Here is a 7,428-nt window from a genome sequence, read left to right on the forward strand (position 1 = left end):
CCACGCCCTTGCCAGCAGGACTGCTTGCCCTCAGAACAAGTGTCCTGCATTATTTTAAACTGGGCCCCTCAAGCTTCTTAAGCTCCCTGTGCTCTGTGACTGACTCGGGGCTGTGGTACCCTCAGCATAGACTATATTCCCTCAAGAGTCTGCTATGTGTTGCTGTGGGTGAGGGAGCTCCAGCCTGGAGTTAGCCTCCCTCCCCAGTGTATATCCCAGGGGAGTCCCAGCTCCGCCCTTCTTCTGACAGGAGGTGCAGAGAGGAAGATACTTCCTGCCTGCACCTGAGAGCAGGATGTGAATCCCTAGCAACCTTCCTCCCAGGTCTGGCCGGTTCTGTGCCCCAGCACCTGCGTAACCGAGACTGGATGCTCGTTATAAATGCGGAATCCCCACCACGCCCAGGCCTGCTGCGATGGCATCCATGTCCTAATAACATTCCCAGAGGACGTGAAGCCCTAGGCAAGAAACAGTGAACTTAACCTGAGTCCTCTGCTTGGGAAATTTAGTTTCACCTATTGCTGTTTTCAACGTGACCACAGGAGGGCACCAGAGCTAAGCATTAGATAACCGGTTTGCCAGACAGTCTGAAAGGAAAACATATTCAAAACAGATAATTTTCCACCTAGATGGGTATACAAGCCTCTGCCCAACAACAACAACTAATGTGTTTCATCAGAAAAGTCCTTGAGATGGGCCTGTCGATCAAAAATAAGAGGCTGGTTTCCCATCACAGAATCCCCAGGGCACAGGCCAACATGCTGGGCCCAGGGACCTAGGCCTTAGACGCCTGCTGCTTGTACTGCTCCCACTGTGACCAACCCTGTCTCCTGTCTGGGCTGAGTGTCCCCATGCATGATGTACAGATATTTGGGCTACAAGGTTCCCAGGGTCCCTTCTGGTTCCAAGGCAGCGGCTCAGACTGTTGTTCTTTTGCCGAACTACAGTTCCCAGCATTCTCCTGGATACGGACATTTCCCAGAAGCCTTTGCATTGCCCGTTAAAAGCGAAGGTCGTCACAAGTTCGCCCTCTTCTCCTCTCTTTCCCCGCCTTTCCTACTGTGTTGGCACACCCTTACCTGCCTGTTACCCCTCCCCCATTAAAGTGCACCCACATGGGACCGCCGCGTGTCTGTGTCTTTTCCTCGCGTAACATCTTTGCCCTCTAACCTGTAGCCAGCCAGAAAATTAAGAACAACATTGGTGCCATCGTTGACTCGGTGACCTCTTCATCCCGGTGCCCGAGGCTTTTGCCTCTGGGTTTCACCGGCACAAGGTCTGAAACCGACCGCCTGCACTCATCTCCACCTGTTTGCCATGGCCATTCACCGCCGCCTCGTCCTCATTCGTGAGTTAACCTAAGTTGGCTTCCCTTCCCCTGGGGCGCTCAGAGACTGTCCGGCTGGCTTTCTTTGGTGTGTCCTGGACTGGGTCGCCAACCTCCCCCCCCCCCCCCGCCCGCTTTTTGCCCTTGGCTGAGACCTGCCTCAGTCTGCGCCCCGGGAGTTCGGTGCTCTCGGCCTCTTTTTCTTTTTTCTAACCTTTCCTATTCTCTTTCTGGCCACGCTCGGCTGCAGTGCCTTTTTTGGGCCGTACGGTCGGCCCCGATAAGCTTAATTGTCTCCTCCCAGCCAGGGTTTTTCTCCCTGTCCGGTAGCTGGGCTCGGGCCAATTAAGCTTTAGCATGCCCCCAAAACACTCGGACGCCTGTGTTTTTTGGCCTGCCATTGCTCGCGGTACTTTGGTACCTTTTTTGCGGACGGGCTGCACTTCAGCTATGGGCTCTAAGCATTCAAAACCAATCCCCCCATCCTCCCCGCTCGGGCAGCTTCTGGAAGCTCTTGAGCCTCACGCCCTCATCCCCTCCATAAAACTATCTAAGTTAACACGGCTTTGTTCCAAAACTTGGCCTAAGTACAATTTACAAGGTTCTATCCGCTGGCCTTCCCAAGGGTCATTTGACCCCGACACTCTGCAGGAACTGGCCAATTTTTGTCACCGGTCAGCTAAATGGAAAGAATTAATGTATGTTATGGCCTTCTTCTATATGGCCCTAAAGACTGACCCATCCACCTCGTCGCACTGTTCACCTGCTCACATGTTTTTGGCCCTGCCCTCCCTCCAGTAACCCTCAGCTCCTGCCATGGGCTCGCAACCCTCCGCTCCGACCATGGACCCTGCCGATGACCCCCCGCCCCCCCCCACCTCATGGGACCACTCCTTCCCGCCCTGCCCAATCGGGGGCTACCTCCCCTACCCCCCCCCCCCGTCTTCAAAGGTTTCTTTTAGGTACAGAAAGGATTCGCCTACACCTTCCCCCTATGCCTCTAAACGTTTCATTCCTAGGTATCCAGGAGTTCCGCATAAATATCCTTCTGGGTCGCCTTCCCATTCCTCTAAATCCCCCGAAAAATCTCATTCCCCCTGTCTCATATATCCCAGCCTTTCCGATCCAGCTTCACCCAACTTCTCTCGCAGCCGGACACGACTACGAAGGCAGCTAACAATTTCTTCCCGTCACAGGAGGCGCAGGCTATCAGAATCAGCTTCGGAATCCTCCAATTCACCTCCCTGCCCCACCCCTCCGCCTCTGTCTTCCAAAACCCCCTCAGGCCCTAACCCCACCCGCCACCTTGCGCCTAACTTCACCCCTCCCCTCACGCGCTCGCGAGCCGCCGCTGCTGCTGCAACAGCAGACTCTGATCAATTCAAACCAGCTACCGTCCTGCCCTTAAGGGAGGTAGCTGGCGCTGAGGGGTTACTCAGGGTCCACGTGCCCTTCGCCATTTCTAAGCTACTGGGGTCATACACAGCTGACCCCACTAATTTTACAAAAGAGTTTCAATATTTAACCCAATCTTACAACCTAACTTACCATGATATTTATATGATTCTCTATAACAACTTGCTTCCTGAGGAACGCCGACGGGTCTGGGAGCAGGCGAGACTGCACACTGATGAAGTACATCAGACTCAGCCTTCTCATCCACCTGGCGCAGAGGCCGTACCCGACCAGGAACCCCACTGGGATTACAACTCCCCCGGGGACATTCTGGCCAGAGACCGATTCCTAACCTGCCTCTTGGTGGGATTAAGGAAGGACGCTCTTAAACCAGTAAATTATTATAAACTCGCAGAAATTTTCCAAGACACTAAGGAAAATCCTTCTGCATTTCTTGACCGCCTTACCAAAGCTATGTTTCAACAGAGGAATCTAAAATGGCTGAAAGACATTTAAGGAAATGTTTTTTTTTGGTTTTTTTGTTTGTTTGTTTGTTTTTCGAGACAGGGTTTCTCTGTGGTTTTGGAGCCTGTCCTGGAACTAGCTCTTGTAGACCAGGCTGGTCTTGAACTCACAGAGATCCGCCTGCCTCTGCCTCCCAAGTGCTGGGATTAAAGGTATGCGCCACCATCGCCTGGCTAGCAGATGGTTTTGAAAAGCCAGATGTCTCAAAAATTAATGTGGGGGAAGAACAACGAGATGGCTCTGCAGGCAAAGGCGCCAAGCCTGATTGTGGGGTCCCTGTGTGCTCTACTGATGGCAGAGAAACAAACAGCAGGAAGCAAGAAGGAAATCAGCTCAGCATGACTTAGGCTGGTTCAAACTGCTGGAGTCTGACCCCAAGTGGTTTGGTTTTGACATATTTAAAGACAGCACAACTTTGGAAAAGGGTTTCCTCATGACAATTATCACAATAAAGCATGACTACATCAAAACCCCTTTGCAAATCGCCTGTGACCCCTCCCGTAAGAATGGGTTCCAGCTGGGCAGTGGTGGTATATGCCTTTTATCCCAGTACTTGGGAGGCAGAGGCAGGAGGGTCTTTGTGAGTTCAGGCCAGCCTGGTCTACAAGAGCTAGTTCCAGGACAGGTTTCAAAGCTACAGAGAAGCCCTGTCTTGAAATCAAACAAGCAAACAAACAAAAGAATGGGTTCTACTGACTGAGAAACAGTGCTCGGGATGAGGGTCTCGGGAGGAAGGGTTTGTAATAGCAAACTCTTTTGCAAAGTATACGGGACCTCTTTTATAAGAATGGGGTTATTCAGGTGAGCCCTGGATCTACAGAGAGAGAGAAAAACAAGCTATTAAACAGCATCCCTCCCAGTCATCTGGATGGAAAACAGGTATGCACATCCCTTCCATTGGATAAAAATGGCCGTGTTTAACAATTCTGGCTTCTCTATCACTATCTGTGAGCATGGGGGCCTAAAATTCTTCTATACACACACACACGTACATACACATACACTTTTTATTAAAATAAAATCTAACAGCCTAGAAACTATATTAGAAAGCCTTTAGATGAAAAAAAAACATGTTTAGTAAAGTAGATACAAAATCAACATGAAAAATCACCAATCGTTAGGAGCAGTAACACTGGACATGCTGAAAAATAACAGGAAAACATTCTCATTCCCAATACTGTCAAAAAATTACACACCCAGAAATAGCCTAACCAAGGAACCATGTGATCTTTACAATTAAGATTTTAGGCAATGCTAGGCTTACTCTGGATATGGAAGGCAAATAAAACCTTTCCTTCCCCAGGGAAAAGAAAGAAAGATTTTAGGCACTGAAGGAGGAAAGTTGCAGAAGCCCCTAGAAGATGGAAAGACTTCCCATGTTCACAGATGGACCAGCAGAATTAATATTGTGAAAACAGCTATATACAAAGCAACATTCAGATTCAATATTCTCCACCGAAATTCCTGTGTCATTCTGTGCAGAATAGAAACAAAAAAGACCACAGATCAAAATGGAAACACCTAAGATTCTGACTAGCCAAAGCAATCCTGAGCAAAGGGAGCAGTGTGACAGGTAAGAGAAGATCTACATTCAAGTTATATTACAGAGCTACAATAGCAGAATCAACATGACACCGTCACAAATGCAAACAAGCAGGCCAATAGACACAGGACCTAAACAAACCCACAAAGCTCCAGCCACCTGATGTTTGAGGAAGGGGCCAAAAAATCTACACTGAAGAAAAGACTGACTCTTCAAAGCATGTGCAGGAAAACTGGATAGCCACACAGAAAGGATGAAACTAGATCCCTGACTCTTGCCCCATGCAAAAAAAAAAAAACAAAACAATTTAAATGGATCAGCAACCTTAATGTAAGACCTCAAACTTTGAAGCTATTACAGGAAAACAAAGGGAAAATATTTTAGATCTTGGCACCGGCAAAGACTTTCTGAAAAGGACTCCAAATGCCTAGGGAATAATAGTAGGAACAGACAACAGGATCTCAGGAACTTTAAAAGCATGTGTGCAGCAAAGAAACAATTAACAGAGTGGAGACAGAATGCACAGTGGGAGAAAATCTCTGCTAGACAGACATCTGACGGCACATATAAAGACTATATGAAGAACTCAAAAGAGCGTCAGAGGTGATGTCTCAACTGTCCACAAGGCTCCTGCCAGCAACTGAAATCTTTCGTGCCCCCCCACCCCCGCCTGCCACGCCACATCTCCACAGGTCTAAGCCACCTGCTGCCAAGCCTGGAGGGCGTTGGAAGTTTAAGCTGCTTCTGAATTGGGGTAATTTTCAGTGCCCCCTCAAATCTGAAGTTCTGCATTGCTGAAGATTTTTCCTCTATTGTTTCCTGCGACACAGAACAAGGCGTTCCCCTCCCACCAGCCCCTGGGCTTTGTAAGGAAGACAGTGGGGGCTTGGGGGTGAAAGTACTTCACAGCAGAAGTAGGGGCGGTTGCTGTGCACCACCCCCAACCTGCAGCCTGGGTGTGTGCGATGTTCTTAGCGTTTCTTCCCTGGAGCCACAGGAAATGTTCTGGGCACACCTGTTGCGTTTGGAACACTGAGGGTGGGGCATGTTGTAGCAAAGTTTGGGAGCACGTGGACCCAGAAGGTGTCCATAGTAGCTCTGGGTATATCTTTCAGGCTCTCTTCCCGAGGTTGTCCCGTGGATGAAATGAGCCATTGGGTATGGGTGTGTCCCAAGCACTCGGGGAAGGGTGCCACTGACCCCTGGAGTGACTACAGACCACCAGCTCTGCCCGACCACCGTGTGCCATGCTGCACTGGGCCAGCTCAGCAGCCCAGAGTCTGTGGAGGAGATGCTCAGAGGGGATCATGGGATTTCTGCAGCTCTAAGGGCACCCCATAGGCCAGGCTCACTGATGTCCTTGTCCAGGCTCAGCCATCTGACTTAAAGGAAATTGCTCTTGGAAATCAAGATGCCTTGAGCTGTAACTGGGTGAAGAAGCCACAGGGTCCTGACAATGAAATGTCACTCAGCACCAGAGGAGAAAGAACCATGGGGGCCATGGGGAAGGCATCTAGCTACAGACACTAAGAGGGAGCTGGCCACTGGGGTGCTGCCTGATGCCAGCTCCATGACATCCAGGCAAGGATAACAGTGAGGACAAAGGAAGAGTTGACAGACTAGACATCTAGGCCAGTGACACATTCTTCCTGAGCCTTCGTGGTCCCTTGGTCTAAACCCAGAGAGTGAGCATCCAGGACGGAGATCCCAGAGGGAAGGTCCAGCTCCAGGGAGATAATGATCTGCTGGTCCTGCTAGGAGCTGGAAGCGCACAGTGGGGGAGAGCAGGCAGAGAGAGGGAGGGGTGATGTGATATCCAGTACTTTCTGCTCTGTTTTGCTGTGAAGCTTAAACCTCTCCAAACAATGAAGTTTATTTAAAAAGCAGTGGAGGATCTGGGCAGTGGTGGCTCAAGCCTGTAATCCCAGCACTTGGGAGGCAAAAGCAGGCAGATAGCTGTGAGTTCGAGGCCAGCCTGGTCTACAAAGTGAGTTCCAGGACAGCCAGAGCTGTTACACAGAGAAACCCTGTCTTGAAAAACAAACAAACAAACAAACAAAGCCAAGGAGGAAGAGGACAAAGGGGGAGGAATGGGGTCAGCACCTCCTCCTGGGAGCCTTCCCTGATTGATGCTCAAATCTGAAGGCAAGCCTTCTTCCTGCAGAAATCTGCATCAGCATTGTTTCTTAATGGGCTCTTCCCAGCCCCCCCCCCCAGCCTAACCAGTTCTTCTATTTCTAGTTTCCCAGCTGCTTAGCCATTGGTCCCTGGAGTGGGGGGATTTGCCTCATACCCTCTCACTCTTGCCTTGGTAGCAGAGAGGTCTATGGAACACAGCAGTAGCTGTCTAAGTAGCTATAGCCTTCCTGCCTCTTCTGAAGACAACGTAGACACAGGGACACGGCAGGTACGCTGGCACGCACAGTCTGTAGCGCCACTGCTGCTGTGTCTATCCCTGTGACACTCTGGGACCTGAACTGTCACCCCTGAAGCGCGAGTCCTGTGTGGACTTTCATGGTCATTACACATGATGCAGATAAGGGCCTGGACACAGGAAGTCAGCTGCCTCTATGTGGTACCTCCGTGGGCTGCCTAGGAGCAGACATCCTCAAACAACGGTCCTCCTCCGAGGGGCCTC

The sequence above is a fragment of the Microtus pennsylvanicus genome, chromosome 12, assembly GCF_037038515.1.
Source record: "Microtus pennsylvanicus isolate mMicPen1 chromosome 12, mMicPen1.hap1, whole genome shotgun sequence".
NCBI lineage: Eukaryota > Metazoa > Chordata > Mammalia > Rodentia > Cricetidae > Microtus > Microtus pennsylvanicus.